This window comes from Panthera uncia, chromosome C2 (genome assembly GCF_023721935.1).
Source record: "Panthera uncia isolate 11264 chromosome C2, Puncia_PCG_1.0, whole genome shotgun sequence".
Lineage (NCBI taxonomy): Eukaryota > Metazoa > Chordata > Mammalia > Carnivora > Felidae > Panthera > Panthera uncia.
This window is the reverse complement of record NC_064810.1, coordinates 137,485,835-137,509,114: the sequence shown is the minus strand read 5'-3', so window position 1 is coordinate 137,509,114 and position 23,280 is coordinate 137,485,835. Positions and strand designations below refer to the sequence as shown.

General features: G+C 38.3%; 1 long non-coding RNA gene across 1 annotated transcript in view; it reads right to left on the bottom strand.

The window, feature by feature from the left end:
* The window catches only part of LOC125921366 (uncharacterized), a 63,227-nt gene that overhangs the window by 2,476 nt on the left and 37,471 nt on the right, over window positions 1-23,280 (bottom strand). The window contains exon 2 of the long non-coding RNA XR_007457393.1: window positions 17,762-17,795. This is a non-coding gene — a long non-coding RNA (uncharacterized LOC125921366). The remainder of the gene's footprint in view (window positions 1-17,761; window positions 17,796-23,280) is intronic.

The window sequence follows — 23,280 nt, the reverse complement described above, 5'->3', positions numbered from 1 at the left end:
CTGAAGCCCCCCAGGCAATGAACCCTCATTCCCATTTCAGGAAGTATAACTTTCATTTCAGTAACTGGATTTTAAACATGGAATTACTGAGTTGAACAACTGACTTTCTTTCCCGAAGAAATATTCCAACTATGAATTTGCTTTTCACAAATAAAGGACTTCGTGTTTTCACAAAAGAATAAAAAATAGGAAAGTTTAGAACCAACCTTGAATACAAATCATTACGATCATTTTTTACTCATATTCGGGTTGCAAACACATTCTAATACTACTCTTTAGATGAATTAAAAATAATGTTAAAATAATGAAGAAAAATGTTTTTATGAAACATTGTCACCAAACAAAAGCAGAGGCACAAAAATAAAACACATTAAAGAATTACATTTCTTCTTTAGAGATAAGTCGCTTCATCAGTAATCTTAACTATTCTGAACAAAGAATTCCAGAAGGAAGTCTCTCGACCCCTCAGAGAAACAAAAAACTTATTCCCAAACTCCATGCACTAAAAACACTGCACTTTATTTATGGGAAATAAGTTATCACTTGGAATTGACTTAGTCTTAATTTAGACCAGGAGTCAGCAAACTAGAACCTATGGATAAATCTAGTCTGCCACCTGTTTTTGTAAATAAAGTTTTATTAGAACACAGCTATGCTCACTTGTTCACATATTGTCTATTGCACATACCAGCAGAGTTGAGTAGCTGCAACAGAAATTGTATGGTCCACAATGCCTTCGGCCTTTACATTGAAAGTTTGCCAACTCCTAAGTTAGACCAAATTCTAAGAAGATGAGAAATAATATTTTTCAACCCACAGCAGATTGTAAGCAGCAAAAGATGGTGGGGAGAAGATATCCAAAAGGTAGGAATGCCAACCTCAGTGGGCAGTAGACTATTGGCCTGATACCTAGGAAGAAGACCAAAGAACTCTAAAAGGAGTCCCTAAAATTACACCATCAAAGAAGTGGGCTTAGGAAATCCCTTTGCCTCAAAAGTAGACAACTCTGAAAAGCCAACCCTGCTCAAGAACTCACATAGGATTAACTGAAGCCTGACTGCAACCATGTTCAGGTCAGCTACTCCCTCTGTCTAATCCTGTCATCCTCACTTCCTTTCAGGAGTGTCACCCAAAAGCAATCTTCTGTATGCAACTATTCCCATCTCAGTGTCCAATCTAAGGAATTCAATCTAAGACTTTGTACAGAGAAACACGGCAGTTGACGTTGGCCTCAATCTTTAAGCAAAACTGCAATCAACTCAATAAACATTTATTGATTACCTATATTTCTAGTGCTACACTAGGCCACTAGGCACTGTTGGAGATTACAAGACGAGTAAGATACACTCTCTGCCTTCAAGGATCTGACAATTTACATAATGTCTATAGTTGCTATTGTGCTACACAAGGTGATTAAAACCACCCAAAGAGAGAATAAACTTCCCAAGGTATTATCAGATGAGGTTCATTGTAACCACCACTGTAGATGGCTTGGGAGAGGGTACTAGGAATGGATATTGGGTCAGCCATCCAACATCCAACTAAAGGAAATGAACATGGGTGTCATGGAAGTTATGCTTCACAAGGAGTTTCAAGGATGTACTAGGAGTTTAAGATGCATGAAGAAAACAGCAAACATGGGAAACAATATAAGGAAGGTAATAGATGCAGGAATGGAAAGTACAAGTTATGTTGGAGATCCAACTGTAGCCCAATTTGTCTGAAGCTTGGAATAGGGAGAAAGACTTTGCTTGAGACATAAGTCGAAACCAGCTAACGGAAGTTGTTGAACACTAATCCAAGGAGTTCACTTAAAACAACAGGCAATAGGAATAATTTTGAGAAGTAGAGTGACTATTTAGTGTGTCATCCAAACTAGCCATTTTGAGGGGCATCTGTGGCTCACTCAGTTAAGCATCCAACTCTTGATTTTGCTTCAGGTCATGGTCTCACAGTCATGAGGGTGATGAGCCCTGTATCAGGCTTCACACTGGGCATGGAAACTGCTTGCAATTCTCTCTCTCCCTCTTCCCCTGCCCCTCCTGCACTCACTCAAATGAACGTGCACTCTCTTTCTCCCCCAAAAATGAAAGATTATAAAAAATTAAAAAAAAAATAGCAATTTCAAGAGTTAAAGAGGGTATTATTAATGCAAGGACATCAGATATAAATTAAGACTATCACATGTAAACCAGAATAGTCACCTGAACAGAAAGACAATTAGAGCTGTTCTTTAAAATAATGAACATGGTACTATATTAATTACCTGTTGCTATGTGACAAACTATCTCAAATGCAGTGGCTTAAAACAGCAATAATTCATTAGTTCAACATTCAATGAGTTGGCAATCTGGGCTGCACTCAGTTGGGTAATTCTTTTGTGTTCTTGCCTAGGCTCACTCCTGTGGCTGCAATCAGCTGCATATGCCGATTGGTCTAGATTGGCCTACCTCTGGTGGTTGGTGCTGGCATGCCCACTGAATTATGAGTCTACAACATTCTAGCCAAGCTTTTCCCCATGGTAGCAGGAAGGGTCCCAGCAGCAAGAGATAAGAAAACGCTTTTCAAATCTCTGCTTGTGGCACATTTGTTATTGTCTCATTGGCCAAAGCAAGTCATGTAGCCAAGCCCAGAGACTACTCACAGCCTAGAGACAGGGATGGGAATTTTGCTTGCAATTTTACAAATATTATACCATTGATAGTACTGTGTGAGATGAACTAAAGAAGTAAGACTGAACATGGAGACAAGAATTCAAAGACAATTATAACAAGAATCACATTCCTTAACAATTATTGAGCCTTTTTATGTTCAAGGAACTCTACATTTTTTATCACATGTAATTCTCACACATCCCTATGAAGTAGTTAATATTATCCCCATTTTTCTTTTTTTTTTTCATTTTTTCCCCAGTTTTATTTATATATATATATATATATAATTTATTGTCAAATTGGTTTTCATACAACACCAGTGCTCATCCCAACAGGTGCCCTCCTTAATGTCCATCACCCACTTTCCTCTCTCCCCCACCGCCATCAACCCTCAGTTTATTCTCAGTTTTTAAGAGTCTCTTATGGTTTGCCTCTCTCCCTCTCTAACTCTTTTTTCCCCCTTTCCCTCCCCCATGGTCTTCTGTTAAGTTTCTCAGGATCCACATAAGAGTGAAAACATGATATCTGTCTTTCTCTGCCTGACTTATTTCACTAAGCATCACACTCTCCAGTTCCATCCACGTTGCTACAAAAGGCCGTATTTCATTCTTTCTCATTGCCAATATATTCCTTTGTATATATAAACATCTTCTTTACCCATTCATCAGTTATCCCCATTTTTCAGATGAGAAAACTGAGGTTCAGAGAAATTCAGTAACTTTAGTAGAAGTTACTCAGCTAACAAGTATTAGGGCTACAATTCAAACCTAGTTAATCTGGGCCCAGAGCACAAACACCTCCCAGATCACACTGCCTCCTCTCCACTAGCCAAAGTGCAACAAGAGACAATGAAATCCTGGGGTGGAGTGTTCACAGTGAGAGGGGACAGGGGGTTTGAAAAGTAAATCAGTAGAATGTATTCACTAATAGAATGTGGGAGTTAAGAAAAAAGGGTGACTCACAAATGACTCAGATTTCAAACCAGCATGACAGGGGGAAGCATATGAAACTAGATGTTAAATTACAAGTTTTGAGGCCCTGAGCTAATGAGAGATATCAGATGCCAAGGAGAGATATGTGAGGTAGACTGACTACATACAAATTTTCAAAGAAAATACCCAAGAATCAGTAATGCAACTGTTGGGGATCCTCATTCAGATCAAGAACATAAAAGACTCAGGGTGCCTGGGTTGCTCAGTCAGTTGAGTGTCCGACTTCAGCTCAGGTCATGATCTCACCGTTTGTGAGTTCAAGCCCCGCATCGGGCTCTGCTGACAGCTCAGAGCCTGGAACCTGTTTCAGATTCTGTGTCTCCCTCTCTCTCTTCCTCTCCCCTGCTCGTGCTCTCTTTCTGTCTCAAAAATAAGTAAACATTTAAAAAAAAAATTTTAAGAATATAAAAGACTCAAGAGTAAGGAGATTTGAGAATTTGTGAGGATTTATCTGGTTTTCCAGCTCAACTGTAACACAGACATACATTTAAGGGAAGGGATAGGAAGTGCTTTCCCTTTATCCTAAGCCCAGTGAGAAGGGCTTTAAAGGCATCACTCAGTTTGACATGTATTCCTGGCAGGTAAAAGACACAGGGCACAGGGTTTGGATTCTCCCTGAGAAAACTAGAGCATTCAGAGTAGAGTTACAGCTGGATAGTGATGGAACTTCCTTAGATTAAAAAATATATATATACATGAATCCCAGGGACCACAGCAAGAACATGAGCCTGGAGCCATTATAAAAAGGGATCTTGCCCTATAGGATGGCTTTCCAGGCCAAAGAAGCCCAACAATACTTGGCTGAAGAATTTATACTGAGGCAGAAGTCAAGAGCAGATCAGCAGCTGCCAACTGATGGAGAGGCACCATTCACACACAGCGTAACGAAGGGGCCCAGAACAGGATGTAAGAGCCCACAGAAATGCCTGCAAGAAAAAGAACCAAATGTAAACATCTGCCCACCCAGAAAGCATGAGGCCATCTCACAGCACACCTATTAAGTAAAAATGTTACTGTTCTCTTATTCTCCTTTCCAGTCTCTTGCAATTCTGGTGGATTGAGAAACAATAGCTAGTGAGACTAGATGGAGACAACTGAGAAAAGAAGCTTATAGTGACCCCTACCCCAAAGGCATATGGCCCCCCTATAGCTGGCCCTCACTGGGGAAGAAATGTTTGAATGAAAACTGATACGTCCATAACTAGATATTCTAAAATCCAAAGCAAACTGTGTTTTATAACTTAGGGCTTTCTACTATCTAAGAATGCATAGAAGACTTATCAATCTCCCTTACCCCCTGGCAGAAGATGGACCACCCCTTCAAAAGGGGTTGAAAGGAACATTAAGTAATGAAATAAGCCTTAAGTTTATACTCCACAAGTGCTGCCCATTCAACACATTAGTTAACAAATTGGGAAGTAAGGAGAAGTAGCTGCTTTGGGGGTGAAAAAAGAAAAAAGATGGTGAACATGAGTTGGCATCTCAGAAAAAAAGACTGAAGCCAATAACAGAAAATTTAAGGGCCATTTGCTTAGAAGTAGTAGTTGATGTTGAAGAGTTGTAGGTATTGAAGGGAGAAGGTAGAGAGAAGGAGGTCAAGACACACTTTTGAAGGATGACCACAGAAATTAGGAAAAGTCTGTAAAAGCCACTGGGGATAATACAATATGGCATCAAGAAGACATCTGTGGTAGACTGCTGGACCAGCAAACTCCCCAGAACACAGAAAGTAACCATCTACAGTGCAACCAATCTGTGTGTCTCACATCTCTTTCCAACAAAGCCAGCAATGGAGGGAGCTAGGCCTGGGCTTGGTGATATCAGTGAAATGGCTGACTTGGTACAGTGGTAGAAAGATCATGGGCTAATAAAGCAGGAAAGATCCAAAGATGAAGAAGTCACAATGAGGATGCAAAAAAAAGCCAGCAGAAGTGAGGGAAGTGAAAAGGAAGCCATGATTAAGAGAAAAATGTCAAGATTTAGATCCTAGGGATGAATCCATTTCAAGCGATGATGAGATTGCCCTTGAGAGTATAGGGATATAAGACATAGAGTTGAGGCTTCATGGTGAAAAGGGCCACCAAAAAGAATGCCGAAATCACCAAAAGATTATGGCAGAAGGCTGGTCAAGGAGAAAGATCATTGTTGGTTCATAAACTGATCCCCATAATCGGAAAGCAAGGAGAGACAGAAGAAAGAGGCAGGCCATTCCAGATTGGTAGGTGGCAGGTTTAATAAGCAAGAGAAGTTACATACAAGGCTTGTCTTGGGCAGCTGCAAGACAAGTAGATCTCCACACCCGCCTACCAGAATCTGAAAAGTTTAATATAGAAGCCTTAACTGGGTTCAGTCATGTATACCATCCAGATGGTCTCAGCAACACCTTACTGTCTCAAGGCTGCATCCTTGAAACAGCTCCCACTGTGGGAACTGTGGACAGAACATTCCAAGGACAGGTAAGGAGGTGAGGAACCTCTGATGGCCTAGGTCTAGCTCAGAAGTTAACTGGCGGTCACAACCTCAGGATGACCTCCCCAAACAATCATGAGCTTTGATCTAGTCAACCAATTTTCCTGACGCTTCATTCACTCTACTTTAAGAAGGCAGAAAATCAAGAAGCAAATTTTTTTAAGATTTTTATTTTTTAAGATGTATACATTTAAATTGAAGGCATTAAAAAGAATTAAGCTTTCATCATCTGTGAAACTAACGTTTGTGCAATCTTCCATTCCCTGGATAATACTGGTTGATTATGAGCTTTACTGGAATTTTAATCCATTTTTTAAGATCATCTGAACTGACAATCTCAGACAAAGTGTGGACAAATCAAAGCTCTAAGTATCTTTGATCATGGCAAATTAAAACCTTTGAAAGCACAATCAGATCCTTTATTGGTTTCACATTTCAGATGATCTTTAGTGATTTACAACTGTTCATCTCAGAGGCTAAAATTAATTATTTATTGAGCTCCTACTATATGCCAGGAATTGTGGATATAAACACGAATAAATCTTAAGAAGAAAGAATTTAGCTACTCAAGTCCCACAGGGATTTGAATCTAGGCTGGAGTTGCCAGGCTTAGCAAATAAAAATACAGGATGCCGAGTTAAATTTGAACTCAGATAAACAAAGGAAAAAAATTTAGTATAGGTATGTCCCAAATATTGCATGGAACATTTATACTAAAAAAGTATTCATTGTTTGTCTGAAATTCAAATTTAACTGGGCATCCTGTATTTTATCTGGCAACACTAATCCCAGGTTTTGTTTTTTTTGTTTTGTTTGTTTTGTTTTGTTTTCTCTCTCCCCCTCTCTCTCTTTTTGGTCTGCAAGAAAAGGGCTTTAGCCAGAGGATATCTTTAAAGCAAGCAGTAATAAAAACAAAAACTATGCTTTGCCTATTCTGCCAACTCTTTTTATTTGTTTCCATTAGAGGACAAAACTTGTTCATTCTCACCCTTAATCAGGTAGCCTTCCTTGTTATATGTTTGTATAGCACACTACACTTTTTTTTAATAAACTTTACTTTTTAGAACATTTTTAGGTTCACAGCAAAATTGAACAGAAGGTACAGAGACTTCCCATATACCTTCTGCCCCCACGTGTATGTCTCCCCTATTATCAACATCCTCCACCAAAGTTGTACCTTTGTTAAAACTTACGGACCTCTACTGACACATCATTATCACCCAAAGTCCACAGCATATATTATGGTTCATTCTTGGTGAATTGATTTGGACAAATGTATAATGACATATACCCATCATTATAGTATCATACAAAATAGTTTCACTACGATAAAAATCGTCCATCTATGTTTCCCTCCACTAATGTTTTCACTGTCTCCAGTTTTCTCTTTTCAGAATGTCATATACTTGGAATCATACAGTACATAGCCTTTTTCAGGTTGGCTTCTTTCACTTAGTAATATGCATTTAAGTTTACTCCATGTCTTTTCATGTCTTGATAACTCATTTCTTTTTAGCACATGAATACTACTCCATTGTCTGAATGTGCCACAATTTATCTATTTACCTACTGAAGGACCTCTTCGTTGCTTCCAAGTTTTGGCAATTAGGAATAAAGCTGTTATAAACATCTGTGAGCAGGTTTGTGTGTGGACATAAGTTTTCAACTCCTTTTCATAAATAGCAACATATGATTGCTGGATCATATAGTAAAATATATTTCGTTTTGTAAGAAACCGCCAAACTATCTTCCAAAGTGGCTGTACCATTTTGCATTCCCACTGGCAATGAACAAGAATTCCTGTTGCTCTACATTCTCACAAGCATTTGGTGTTGTCAGTGTTCTGGATTTTGCCCATTCTAATAGGTGTGTTGTGGTATCTCCTTGTTGTTTCACATTATACTTTTTCATATGAGTCCTGTTGTATTATCTTAAGGTAAAAGTTAATCTATCTTAATGACAACAGGGGGTAAAAACTGGCAAGGCTATCTTTTTTTTTTTTTTTAATTTTTTTTTTATTTTTTATTTTTTATTTTTTTAATTTTTTTTATTTTATTTTTTAATATATGAAATTTACTGTCAAATTGGTTTCCATACAACACCCAGTGCTCATCCCAAAAGGTGCCCTCCTCAATACCCATCACCCACCCTCCCCTCCCTCCCACCCCGCATCAACCCTCAGTTTGTTCTCAGTTTTTAACAGTCTCTTATGCTTTGGCTCTCTCCCACTCTAACCTCTTTTTTTTTTTTTCCTTCCCCTCCCCCATGGGTTTCTGTTACGTTTCTCAGGATCCACATAAGAGTGAAACCATATGGTATCTGTCTTTCTCTGTATGGCTTATTTCACTTAGCATCACACTCTCCAGTTCCATCCATGTTGCTACAAAAGGCCATATTTCATTTTTTCTCATTGCCACGTAGTATTCCATTGTGTATATAAACCACAATTTCTTTATCCATTCATCAGTTGATGGACATTTAGGCTCTTTCCATAATTTGGCTATTGTTGAGAGTGCCGCTATAAACATTGGGGTACAAGTGCCCTATGCATCAGTACTCCTGTATCCCTTGGATAAATTCCTAGCAGTGCTATTGCCGGGTCATAGGGTAGGTCTATTTTTAATTTTCTGAGGAACCTCCACACTGCTTTCCAGAGCGGCTGCACCAATTTGCATTCCCACCAACAGTGCAAGAGGGTTCCCGTTTCTCCACATCCTCTCCAGCATCTATAGTCTCCTGATTTGTTCATTTTGGCCACTCTGACTGGCGTGAGGTGATATCTGAGTGTGGTTTTGATTTGTATTTCCCTGATAAGGAGCGACGTTGAACATCTTTTCGTGTGCCTGTTGGCCATCCGGATGTCTTCTTTAGAGAAGTGTCTATTCATGTCTTCTGCCCATTTCTTCACTGGGTTATTTGTTTTTCGGGTGTGGAGTTTGATGAGCTCTTTATCGATTTTGGATACTAGCCCTTTGTCCGATATGTCATTTGCAAATATCTTTTCCCATTCCGTTGGTTGCCTTTTAGTTTTGTTGGTTGTTTCCTTTGCTGTGCAGAAGCTTTTTATCTTCATAAGGTCCCAGTAATTCACTTTTGCTTTTAATTCCCTCTGGCAAGGCTATCTTTAATGGATAACTTCCATGTCTGTCTAGGTCCAAGGTACTACTCAGTTACTATTCACCTGTCAGTGGGCCAGGAGGAGGTGGGGAAAAGGTATAGGGTAACTAATTTTCATTTTAAGGGTGAGACAAGGAAGTGACACACATCACTTTTATTAGCCTGAACTGACTCCCATGGCTCCTCCTAATTGCAAGGGAGGCTGGGAAATGTAGTTTATAGCCCCATGTCTGCTTCTACTCCAGGAGATTCCATTACTGAAAAAGGAAAGTGGATGGGGTGGGGGCAACTATAAATCTCTGCCCAAACTAATCACTGTGGTAATTAAGTAATTATTTGTGTGATTAATTTAGCGGCTTCCCCCGCCCCTCCCCGCCACCGCACCCCGCAATCTAGGCTGTAAACTCCATGAAGGCAACGATGTCCTGCTAGTTCATCACTCTTATCTCTGGAGTCTAGGACATTATCCACAAATAATCCATATATATTTTTGTTTGTTAATGGCCACAAATTCCTTCCCACTACTCCCAATGAGAGGTGAAGTACATGTCCTCTCCCACTGAGTCTGGGTGAACTTTAGACTGCTTCGAACAATAGAGTACAGTGGACAAGACCTCCATGGCTAGGTCAGGAAAAGCCACACAGGTTCTGTCTGGTGCTCTTGGCATGCTTGCTCTGGGAGAAACAGCTCCCATGTAAGAAGTCTGACTAGCCTAAGCTCACCATAATGGAGAGGCCACATACAGATGCTCCAGGTAACAGCCCCGGCTGAGCTCCCCCTTGGACAGCTAACAGACTGCCAACCACATGAGCGAGCCACAGTTGGGACATCGAGTTCAGTAAAACCTCCAGATATTGAACATGTGACTGTAACCTATACAAGAGCCACCGGCTGAGCCCTTTGCAGATTCCCGGACCACAAAACCAGGAGCAAAATAAAACAGTTATACCATGACATACTGGGGTAGCTTGTTATGCGGCAATAGCAACTACAACAATGAACAATAGTAAATGGCAGCAGATACTCATATTAATGCTGCTTCTCAAGCACATAGGCCCTAGAACGGTGCCTCCTGCTTCCAAAGTGTGAATACCAAGGGGTGTCACAGCTCACAGTCCTTCTGGCTACACTTAGAGTTCCCTCTCTTCACAGCCTGCTTTCTTTCCATTCTCTGCTAGGTTTCTGTCTAACTTCTAGATCAAGAAAGTCTGGATAAACTTCAGATAAACACTTTAAAATTATTTCCTGGAAGCTCACCAAACCGAACATGTGAATCCTCCCAGGGCTGCACAATTGAAAACAAGTTATATAATTTCTGTTTCTCGGGGCGGAAAGGGCTGTGTAAGACAGAGAACACTGGGACTGTTGCCTGTCGTCTGGAATCACATTTTAAATAAATAGACAAAGTGAACTGCACAGAATGATGAATAATGAAATGGTAGAAATAGAATTAGAGAGCAATGGGGACTACAGAAGCTATTTCTGTCTCTCACTGAGAATTCCTAATGGCTTAGGTTAGGTGTTTATTTCTAAGGGAGTGGATTATTTTTAATGTCTTTGAACATCACGCCTCCATGACATCCATTATTTCCAAGTGCCTGCAATGTACTTCTCAGATCTAAATATCATTGAAGAATTGAGGAACAGCTTGAGGTTCACACTGAATGTGTCTGTTTTTCCTTCAGCTATTTAAAATGTTCCATCAGCTATCTCAATTATTTATGGAATTCATTCTCTGATGAGAAAGTGATTTTCTGTAGAGACTGGAATTATTTTGACTTTTTCCTCCTTTCTGCCTTCTTCACTGGTCAACACTCTCCAGTCCATCCATTTAGGAGGGTATCATCTGGGATGGTGTTAGAATCTTCCGGAAGATGGAAAATAAGTGGAGATCAGATATGAGCCATATAAATACTACCTTCATGGCTGCATCTTCTCCTCCTACTCCATGCTTTCAGAATGACCTGTGGCACGTTTAAGAAATATTTGCAAATGGGGCACCTGGGTGGCTCAGTCGGTTAAGTGTCCAACTTCAGTTCAGGTCAAGATCTCGCAATTTGTGAGTTCAAGCCCCACGTCAGGCTCTGTGCTGACAGCTCAGAGCCTAGAGCCTGCTTTGGGTTCTGTGTCTCCCACTCTCTTTTCTCCTTCCCTGCTCATGCTCTCTCTCTCTAAAAAAAATAAAATAAACTTTTTTTTAAAAAAAGAAATATTTGCAGATGTGCAAGTATTTTTAAGACACTCAGGATTCTGGAATCATTATGGCAATTACTACTCTCTTAACATTCATGTAAATATATAGAAAATTAAAATTATATTGGTGGTACCAGGGTGGCTTGGTCCCCAAACCTGACTGATTATCAAAACAACCAATGGAGGGGTGCCTGGGTGGCTCAGTCGGTTGAGCGTCCAACTTCGGCTCAGGTCATGATCTCATGGTCTGTGAGTTTGAGCCCCACGTCGGGCTCTGTGCTGACAGCTCAGAGCCTGGAGCCTGCTTCAGATTCTGTGTCTCCCTCTCTCTCTGCCCCTCCCCCACTCATGCTGTCTCTCTCCCTCTGTCAAAAATAAACATCAAAAAAATTAAAAAAAAAAAAAAACCAACCAAGGGATTCTGTAAAAATGCAGATTCCTGAATTTTGCCTCAAAAAAATGGAACCACAGTCTCTGTAAGAGGGATTCAAGAATTCATGTGTATATTAGGATCTTCCAGGTGATTTGATGGCCAGCCAGCTTTGATAGTCTCGGCCTAACTGCACCCACACCCCACCATAAAGCATCAAAAGACAGGGGCTGTAACGAAGTAGGCAACACATGAGTAACAGGAGTAAGCTTCACCCAGAAACTTCCCAGGCCGGGATAGGACCACAAAGAACTCCCTTTTAGTTATTCAATTAACAAGCAAACATCTTTTCAGATCTAGTATGAACAAATGATGAGATGGAAGGGAACTGAAGAATATGACTTATTTTCTGCCATCAAGAAACTCAGAACTATTCATTCATTCATTCATTCATTCACCAAATATTTATTGAGCACCTGCCATGTGGTAGGTACTATTCCAGACACTGGTGATACAGTGCCAAACAGACATAGTCCCCATCTTCGTGGATACGGTACTGAACATAATCTACATTCCTTTTTTAGGAAGGAGCACAGGTAAGCTAATAGCTTGGCTCTGACATTTGCATTAGGCAGTTCACTAGGCAGAGGCAGTAAAGCACTTGCATAAACCAAGGAGTCTCTTCACATCCCGCACCCTAGATACTTCACTTGCCTCACCTTAGTCCCAATCATGAGATCCAGAGGTATCCTAGAAGGGTTCACAGCATGTGTAAAGACAAGATGACGCTAAAGAGTATTCGGAAAATGATGAATAATCTAGTATGGCTTAAGTATAGAATACAGAGGGTAAGGAGAGTGGCCGGGGATTTTGCTGTGGATGAGGTGAGACTCCACCTGCAGTCTACAAACAATTTAGAAGCTCCTGGAACGCCAGATGTTTCTTCTCTGTCTGTACGAATATCTTATTCTCCATTTCATTTTTTAGAAAGATCACTCAAATGGCAGTATAAAAATAAAAACGGGGGAAAGGCTTGGAGACCAAGAAACAAAGTCGCTATTATAGTAGTGCCAGAAAAAGGTAATAAATATTTGAACTGAAGCAAAATGGCCTAAATGGAAAGGAAGTTTTGGTACTCAGGGCTATAGGGATACAGACAAGGGAGGAAAATTGTAGGGCCACCCAAGCTGAAAAGTCTGACTACGCCCTTCAGAGGAACGGTAAATGAAACATAAACAAGGAGAATAAAGTAAACTTGCCTATTTCATCCTTAGCACTGCCTGAAAGGAAAAAGTTGTTGGTGTTTTTTTTTTTTAATTTCATTACCACAGAACAGCTCTCACATAAATTTGTGGTCCAAATTCATGATAGCTACATAATAAACACACACACACACACACACACACACACACACACACACACACCCTCAAGTACAGAATTTAATTTAAAGCTATGCCTGTGTTAGCAATATGCCAAGGTAAATGGCAGAAGCAAACAGAAATCCTCATTGGAGTAATATCATCATCCCAAGCCTCAGAAAACTCTCACAGATAAAGTTCCAACAACAACCAACAGTTTACATATAAAAGTACAAAACACAGAGAAACAATGTACCGTGAGCGAGAGCTAGGAAAACAATAGACTATATAGTCAATCCCACAAAGACTTCAGATACCAGAATTGTACAGTACAAAATGAAAAATAACAATGTTCTATGTGTTTAAAGAAAAAGACAACTTTGAAAATGTGAGCCAGAATGCATCCCAAAGAGACAAAGAAATAGAAATGTAAAATAGAAGTTTGAAAGCATATAGAATAACATTAAGAGCATCCAAGTTGTGTCCAATTGGAATTTCAGAAGGAAACAATAGAGAGAATGGGGAAGAGGCGTTATTCAAGGAAACCATGGCTGAGAATTTTCTGGAATTGGTGAAAGATAGCAATCTTCATGTCAAGGTGGTTTCGTTTCCCTGAGACAAATCAGTGAATCTTCAGAACACTAGAGAAAAAGAGAAAATCATTAAAAGGGAGAAACAAGATCATCTGCATAGGAATGGCAATTAGAGCTGAATTCACAGAAGCAAAAAATGAAAGCCAAAAGACAGTGAAGTGATATCTTTCATGTGCACACAGAAAATAACTGTCATTTTAGATGTGTGTACCCAAAGAAACTTGGGTTTCTTTGAGAAACCAGGAACAAGGTTTAACAAGAACAAGGAATAATTAAAGTCAATTTCTTGAAAGAATTAAAATCAAAAACAGAATGAATTTACCACCAATAGACCTTTGATACAGAAAATGTTAAAGGATGTACTTCAGGACTAAGGAAAAATAACCCTGATGAAAAATCTGACATTCAAGAAAGATAGTGGTCAAAGATATTAGCAAATATATGAGGAAATCTAAACAAATATTAACTGTTTATTTTTTATAGCGTTAATATTTTTATTTGAAAACAAAGAAGGTCAAAAACCATAGGAAATACATATGACACAAGAAGAAACAAAAGCAGCTAGAGAACATGGAATTGTTACTGGGTGTGAATGTATGTGGTTTCTGCAAATTCTGTGTACCATAAATATCAATGTATCTATGAAGCCCAGTTAAATTTTCCTCTTTTTTAGGAATACAATCTAGTAATTCATCACTTACATATAACAGTGCTCATTCCAACCAGTGTCCTCCTTAATGCCCCTCACCCCCTTAGCCCTTCCCCCCACCAACCCTCAGTTTGTTCTCTGTATTTAGAAGTTTCTTATGGTTTGTCTTCCTCTCTGTTTTTTGTTTTTTTTTTTTAATTTTTTTTTCAACGTTTATTTATTTTTGGGACAGAGAGAGACAGAGCATGAACGGGGGAGGGACAGAGAGAGAGGGAGACACAGAATCGGAAACAGGCTCCAGGCTCTGAGCCATCAGCCCAGAGCCTGACGTGGGGCTCGAACTCATGGACCGTGAGATCGTGACCTGGCTGAAGTCGGACGCTTAACCGACTGCGCCACCCAGGCGCCCCTTCCTCTCTGTTTTTATACTATTTTTGCTTCCCTTCCCTTATGTTCATCTATTTTGCATCTTAAATTCTATTTATGAGTGAAATCATATGATATTTGTCTTTCTCTGACTTATTTCTCTTAGCATAATACACTCTAGATCCATCCATGTTGTTGCAAATGGCAAGATTTCATTCTTTTTGGTCATCAAGTAATATTTCATTGAATATATATGCCACAGCTTTTTTATCCATTCATCAGTCGATGGGCAGTTGTGCTCTTTCCATACTTTGGCTATTGTTGATAGTGCTGCTATAAACATTGGGGTGCATGTGTCCCTTCAAATCAGCATCTTTGTATCCTTTGGATAAACACCTAGCAGTGCAATTGCTGGGTCGTAGGGTTAGTGCTATTTTTAATTTTTTGAGGAACCTCCATACTGCTTTCCAGAGTGGCTCCACCAGTTTGCATTCCCACCAGCAGTGCAAAAGCGTTCCCCTTTCTCCGCATCCTCAACAACATCTGTTGTTGCCTGAGTTGTTCATTTTACCCATTCTGACTGATGTGAGGTGGTATCTCACTGTGGTTTTGATTCATATTTCCCTGATGATGAGTGATGTTGGGCATTTTTTCATGTGTCGGTTGGCCATCTGGATGTCTTCTTTGGAGAAGTACTTGTTCATGGCTTTTGCCCATTTCTCCACTGGAATATTTGTTTTTTGGGTGTTGAGTTTGATCAGTTCTTTACAGATTTTGGATACTAACCCTTTATCTGATATGTCATTTGCAAATATCTTCTCCCATTCAGTAGGTTGCCTTTTAATTTTGCTTATTATTTCCTTTACTGTGCAGAAGCTTTTTATCTTGATGAGGTCCCAACAGTTCATTTTTGCTTTTGTTTCCCTTGCCTCTGGAGACATGTCAAGTAAGAAGTTGCTGCAGCTGAGGTAAAAAATGTTGTTGCCTGTTTTCTCCTCTAGGATTTTGATGCCTTCCTGTCTTATATTTAGGTCTTTCACCCATTTTGAGTTTATTTTTGTGTATGGTGTAAGAAAGTGGTCCAGGTTCATTCTTCTGCATGTCACTGTCCAGTTTTCCCAGCACCATTTGATGAAGAGACTGTCTTTTTTCCTTGGATACTCTTTCCTGCTTTGTCAAACGTTAGTTGGCCATACATTTGTGGGTCCATTTCTGGGCTCTCTATTCTGTTCCATTGATCTATATGTCTGTTTTTGTGCCAGTACCATACTGTCTTGATGATTACAGCTTTGTAATACAGATTGAAGTCCAGAATTGTGATGCCTCCAGCTTTGGATTTCTTTTTCAGGATTGCTTTGGCCATTTGGGGTCTTTTCTGGATCCATACAAATTTTAGGATTATTTGTTCTAGTTCTGTGAAGACTGTGGTGTTATTTTTGATAGGGATTGCATTGAATATGTAGATTGCTTTGGGTAGTATCAACATTTTAATGATATTTGTTCTTCCAATCCATGAGCATGGAATGTTTCCATTTTTTTGTGTTGTCTTCAATTTCTTTCAGAAGCTTTCTATAGTTTTCAGTGTATAGATTTTTCCCTCTTTGGTTTGGTTTATTCCTAGGTATTTTATGGTTTTTGGTGCAATTGTGAATAGGACCAATTCCTTGATTTCTCTTTCTGCTGCTTCATTATTGGTGTATAGAAATGCAACTGATTTCTGTACATTGATTTTATATCCTATGACTTTGCTGAATTCATGTATCAGTTCTAGCAGTTTTTTGGTGGAGACTTTTGTTTTTTTCCACATAGAGTACCATGTCATCTGTGAAGAGTGAAAGTTTGACTTCCTCCTTGCCAGTTTGGATGCCTTTTATTTCTTTGTGTTGTCTGACTGCTGAGGCTAGGGCTTCCAATACTATAACAGTGGTGAGAGTAAATAAATAATAAATATTAATTGTTTAAAACAATAATGAGTGATGGGAGGGAAGTCAGGATAGAACTAAAATAGCAAAAATACAGTAACATAAAATAATAGAGGATGATCAGAAGTATAATATTCTATGGTCAATGTGCTGTTAGGAAGGAAGCCAAACATATGTATAAACTTTAGACTTCATTAAATAGGCATGTTAAAATATAAATGGTAGCCACCAAAGTAATAGACAAAAATACAGGACTCTGACACAGCGGGGAGGGAAATGAAATAAGGAAACGTGAGATAGATAGGTAGATAGATAGATATAGAGAGATATGTATTTATATATCTATAGATATATATAGAGATATATATTTATATCTTAGAGAGATATATATTTATATCTCTCTCTATATATATAACTTTTTCTACTTTTGTCCCATAGAGAAAGAGAGAGAGAATCAACAAAGCTAAAAAAATCAGTTCTTTGAAAAGATACTAAACATACGTCTGTCAAGCCTAGCCAAGAAGAAAGAAGGCACAGATAAATAATGTCAAGAATGAAACAGAACACCTAACTACAGATGCTACCGAAATTAAACAGATTAAGAGGATATTGTCAACAATTCTATGCCAATACATTTTAAAATTAAGATGATAAAACTTACAAAAACTAACCCACAAGAACTAGAAACCCTAAAAGATCTCCTATAAACCTATTTTTTAATGTTTTTTTTACATTTATTTATTTTTGATAGAGAGAGACAGAGCACAAGTGGGGGAGGGGCAGAGAGAGAAGGAGACACAGAATCTGAAGCAGGCTGCAGGCTCTGAGCTGTCAGCACAGAGCCCCACGTGGGGCTCGAACTCACAAACCATGAGATCATGACCTGAGCTGAAGTTGGACGCTTAACTGACTGAACCACCCAGGCGCCCCTAAACCTATTTTTTTAATTTCCTGTGAAGAAAACATCAGGCCCAAAAACCTTTTTTTTTAAATTCTTTTATATCTTAAAGAATAGATAATTGAAATCTTACATAAAATTTTTCAGAAAGGAGAAAGAGGGAATTCCCCACAACTCACTTTTTAGAGACTTGTGTATCCTTGATGTAGAAATCTGATAAGGACAATAAAAAAAGGAAAAATTATCTAACTAGATACTACAATCCTACGTGAAATTAATAATTCAAATTCAACAGTGTACAAACTGAATATATGCCAGGATGCAAAGTTGGTTTAATATTAGAAAGTTAAATTAATAGAATTTTCCATGCTATAATATAAAAGAAGAAAAACCATATGTTTGTCTCAGTAGATGCATAAAAATCATACAAAATCATCCAGTAAAATTCAACATCCATCTACATCTAAACTGTTCAAATTAATAAGGGTTTATAACAGCAACTATGTATTACCTAAGGTCAGTATAATATAAAATGTGTATCACCTCTATCCCTGGTGGAACAGGTTGGACCAATAAATCAATGAAACAGAATGAAGACTAGAAATAGATCCATGCAGGTCAGTGGGTAAAGAATGAATTATTTTAATAAATGTTGCTGGAAATAAATTCAAATGAACAAAATGAAATTGGGTTACTACTTCACAATGAACACAAAAATCAATTCTAGTTCAATTAAAGACTTCTATGATAAAAGCAACACTATAAATGTGTAGAAGACAATACAAAAATACAAAGTGAAAGACCTATATTCTAAAAGCTATAAAACATTGATAAAAAAAATTAAAGACAACACAAAGAAATGGAAAGGCATTCCATGCTCATGAATTGGAAGAACAAACATTGTTAAAATGTCTATATATCACCCAAAGCAACAGACACATTTAATGCAATCCCTATCAAAATATAAGCAGCATTTTCAAACAGAACTAGAGCAAACAATCCTAAAATTTGTCTGGAACTACAAAAACCCCAAATAGCCAAATAAATCTTGAGAAAGAACAAAACTGGAGGTATCACAATCTGATTTCAAGACATACTACAAAGCTGTAGTGATTAACACAGTATGGTACTGGCACAAAACAGACACATAGATCAACAGAACAGAATAGAAAGCCCAGAGATAAACCTATGATTATATGGTCAATTAATCTTTGACAAAGGAGGCAAGACCATGCAACGGGAAAAAGTCTCTTCAACAAATGGTGCTGGGAAAACTGGACAGCTACAAGCAAAAGAGTGAAACCAGACTACTTTCTTACACCATATCCAAGGCTCAGTCGGCTAAGTGTCCGACTTCAGCTCAGGTCATGATCTCACAGTTATTGAGTTCAGGTCCCACATTGGGCTCTGTGCTGACAGCTCAGAGCCTGGAGCCTGCTTCACATTCTGTGTCTCCTTCTCCCTCTCTGCCCCTCCCCCACTCAGGCTCTGTCACTCTCTCAAAAATAAAATAGATATTTTTAAAAAATTAATGGATTAAGGACCTAAATGTGAGACCTGAAACGATTACAATCCTAGAAGAGAGCATAGGGAATAATTTATCTGATACTGGCCATAACAACACCTTTCTAGATATGTCTTCTAGATATGTCCCTGAGGCAAGGGAAACAAAAGCTAAAACAAACTATTGTGACTACATGAAAATAAAAAGCTTCCGTGTAGCAAAGGAAACAACAAAATTAAAAGACAACCTACTGAATGGGAGAAGATACTCACAAATGACACATCTGATAAACAATTAAAGGGTATTCAAAACATATAAATAAAGTATACAACTCAACATCCAAAAACCAAATAATCCAATTTAAAAATGAGCAGAACACATGAACAGTCATTTCTCCAAAGAAGACATCCAGATGGCCAACAGACACATGAAAGGATGTTCAACATCACTCATCATCAGGGAAGTGCAAATCAAAACCACAATGAGATATTACCTCACACCTGTCAGAATGACTAAAATCAAAAACACAAGAAACAGGTGTTGGTGAGGATGTAGAGAAATAGGGTCCCTTATGCACTGCTGGTGGGAATACAAATTGGTACAGCCTCTATGGAAAATTCCTCAAAAATTAAAAACAGAGCTACCATATGATCCAGTAACTGCACTACTGAGTATTTACCCAAAGAATACAAAAACACTAATTCAAAGGGTTACATGTACCCCTATGTTTATTCCAGCATTATTTACAATAGTCAGATTATGGAAGCAGCCCAAGAATCCATCAATTGATGAATGGATAAAGAAGACTTGATACATATATACAGTCAAATATTACTCAGCCATCCACCAAAAAGAATGAAATTTTGCCATTTGCAACAACATGGATGGAGCTAGAGAGTATTATGCTAAGGGAAATAAGTCAGTCAGAGAAAGACAAATATCATATGATTTCACTCACGTGTGGAATTTACGAAACAAATGAAAAAGGGAAAGAAAAGACGCTAACCAAAAACAGACTCCTAACTATAGAGAACAAACTGGTGGTTACCAAAGGGGAGGTGGGTGGGGGATGGGCAAAATAGGTGAAGGGGAATTAAGAGCACACTTATCCATGATGAGCACTGAGTAATATATGGAATTGCTAAATCACTATATTGTGTACCTGAAATGAATATAAACACAGTATGTTAACTATATTTGAATTAAAATTATATTCCATATATATGTATATACATATATATACACAACGAATATATATATTATACTTATAAAAGTATTATTTGTATATATATTTTAATCTTAAATATAAAAATAAAACAAGGCTCCCAAGTTGCCATTATTATCCTCTTACTGCAAATGAGTAAACCAAAGCTCAAGGAGATTAAGGAAACCTCTTAGGATCACACGGCTAGTAAACGGAAGAACCAACATTTAAAGCCAAGACTGTTAATTCCAAAGTCCACACATGGGCCACTGTACTTTAGAGCTCAAAGCAAAGTACTAAAAAGTACTGCAGGCTGGAAATGCTTTGAGTGCTAAGGAATGGGTGAACTCAGTGCTGCCCAGGACTCCTGGGGAAAATGTCAAAGGGCCAAGGGACATTTCTTCATCTCTGAATGCTGCCTGGTTTGTTAAAAGCTCATTAAGCCCAATATTCCTGGTGTAAAAGCTACTGGAGATTCCAGCATATGACAGATTCTGAGGTCAATATTAAGGTAATGGGTCCAAACTAAGGTCTTACACAAAGGTACATTAATGCCAACTCCTCCACAAATAAAAAGGCTTTGTTCTAAGAACAAAACACTTTGCAAATGTTTTCTATCAATCCCCACAGGTACCTCATTCAGTTGTAAAAATGTGCTTCAGACAAAGTTTAAAACAACAAAAATCAGCTTCTTAAGCATCAACTGTCCAAACAATACTCGGGTTCCATTTTCTTGATTCATAATGTATCATCCAATCCACCCAAAAACTTCTAGGAAATAAAACAACAAAATAATCACTATAAAAACAACATTAAAAATTCTAGCCAAAAATGAACGTACACAAGGTTCAAAATGTGTTTTTTCTGTCCCTTGTCTAACTCAGGTTGAAATCAATTTCCTCTCCTCTCCTTTGTTGTCTTCTTTTATTAACTAATCATGATCTCTCCTAAACTTATTAATATTCTTCTGAGTATATTTCACCAGCTTTTTTAGGATATCCTTCCAGCTTAAAGTAACAAGCTGGAAATATAGTACAGTCTGTGGCAGCTTAATTCACATGTATAAAATAGTGCAATCATGAAACGCAAATCAGGCATGTCAGCACAGTGTCTAGGCGAAAGCAGGCACCAATGAATGACAGCAGGATTAATGTGTCCCCCCACTACCACAGACAGATGTCTTACTTAGTTTCTGGCAGACATGTTTTTGAGTCTTGGAAGGTGGGACAAGGATGGAGGTTGTGGACTATATGTTGGGATTGAGAAAGAGGAGGAGAGAAAACCTATATATCACCCACTCCTGGGAAGAGAGAAATGCCCTGACTAGTGTATATCATGGGGGAAAACAAAAAAGATTGAGAAAATTGGAGGAGGGGAATGTCACCTTCTGACATCTGACACTTGTCACCGTATTCTGACATAAGAGCACGGTTCCTGGCCATGGTAAACTTGTGGAAACCAAGTGCTTTCCATTTATCCTCTCATTCAACCACTCTGCAAAGTGAGTATTAATATGCCAATGTCATATCCCCAAAAACATGTGTTGCTCCTGCTGGTGGAGACAGTCCCTAAGGTTCGGCCCCACAGCACACAGCAGGGAGGAGACGAATGAAGAATCCATCTAGCAAGGCAAATAGGAACCAGCCAAGGCAACTTTTCCCAGGGAGGGGGAAAGGTGCTGAAAGCCACTGAGTCTGTAAAATAATTTTTACCTTATGGTAAAACATAGATCAACAAGACCAACAGGAGATACCAGCTACATCCCCCTTTTTCACATAATAAAATTGGGCGTAGGGAGGAAAAGTAACTCAGTAAAGATTAATAAAAAAATGAATTAACAAAAATGAGATCCAAACTCAGGTCTTCTTAACAAGACCCCACACTTTTAGCCACTCTAATACACATTTTAAAACTAGAATTCTCAGACAGCGACAGGATTTGGATATAACCCATTCTTGTTTCACTGTTCGAAATATTTTTTTTCTAAAACTATAACATATGGGCATTTTCATGTAAAACCCTCTATGAGAGAATTATAAACTCTTCTACGAGGACAAGCAGTACAGAAAGTGGTCTATGTTTGGAAATAGTCAACCCAAAATAAGAAATAAATTAATGTTCGAAAGGGTAGGGTTGCTTGTCTCAGTCTGGGCAAAGCTTCAGTTTTCAAAAATCCATGAAGATTTAAATGAAACCTCAGAACAAGCCAACATTACTGATTGTGTGAAAGCTTAGAAAGCAAGGCTGATTAGGCAGAATTCCACTCTGCAGACTTTATATTCAGTGCGCAGTGGGCAAAAGGGAGGGTTCTTGTCTTGCTTTAGCAACTTTTTTGAAAAGGAAGACATTCAGTATCTACTTGACACCAAGGAAAATGCCTCCTTCGGAACACAGGACCACTTCTTCTGTTTCACCAGATTAACAATGGCTTATTCTATTCTCAAGTGGTTTCCTGTTCTCATAATCCAGCCAAAGTTAATTAATGTCCAATTCCTTTTCACACTCGTAGCAAGTATCTCCATGCATTTACATATATATATATATTTATATTTATTTAATATATGCATTTAATATATTTTATTATAGATTTTAATATATTTGATATATTTTAATATGTTTAATATATTTAATATACATGCATATATATGCATATATATATATATATATATATATATATATATATATATATTTCTAGGCAAATTCAGGCCTTCTTAGATCTGTAGTAAGGAGGATCCTAGGTAGAAAGCCATTTAGCAGGCCATCAGGCCAGGCACCACAGCCTGACAAAGAAGCACCTCAGCTTAGCTCAAGAGTCAAACCTAAAAACAGGATAACCTCTTCTTGATGAGAAAAGCAGTCATGCCAAAAATAAGAAAAAGAATGTAAAGCAAAAAAGTAAGATCAGCAATCCAAAATCACTTGCCACTTATTTGCCTAAACTAAGTTTCAAAGTTTCCTTCTTAAAAAAAAAAAAAAAAAAAAAAAAAAAA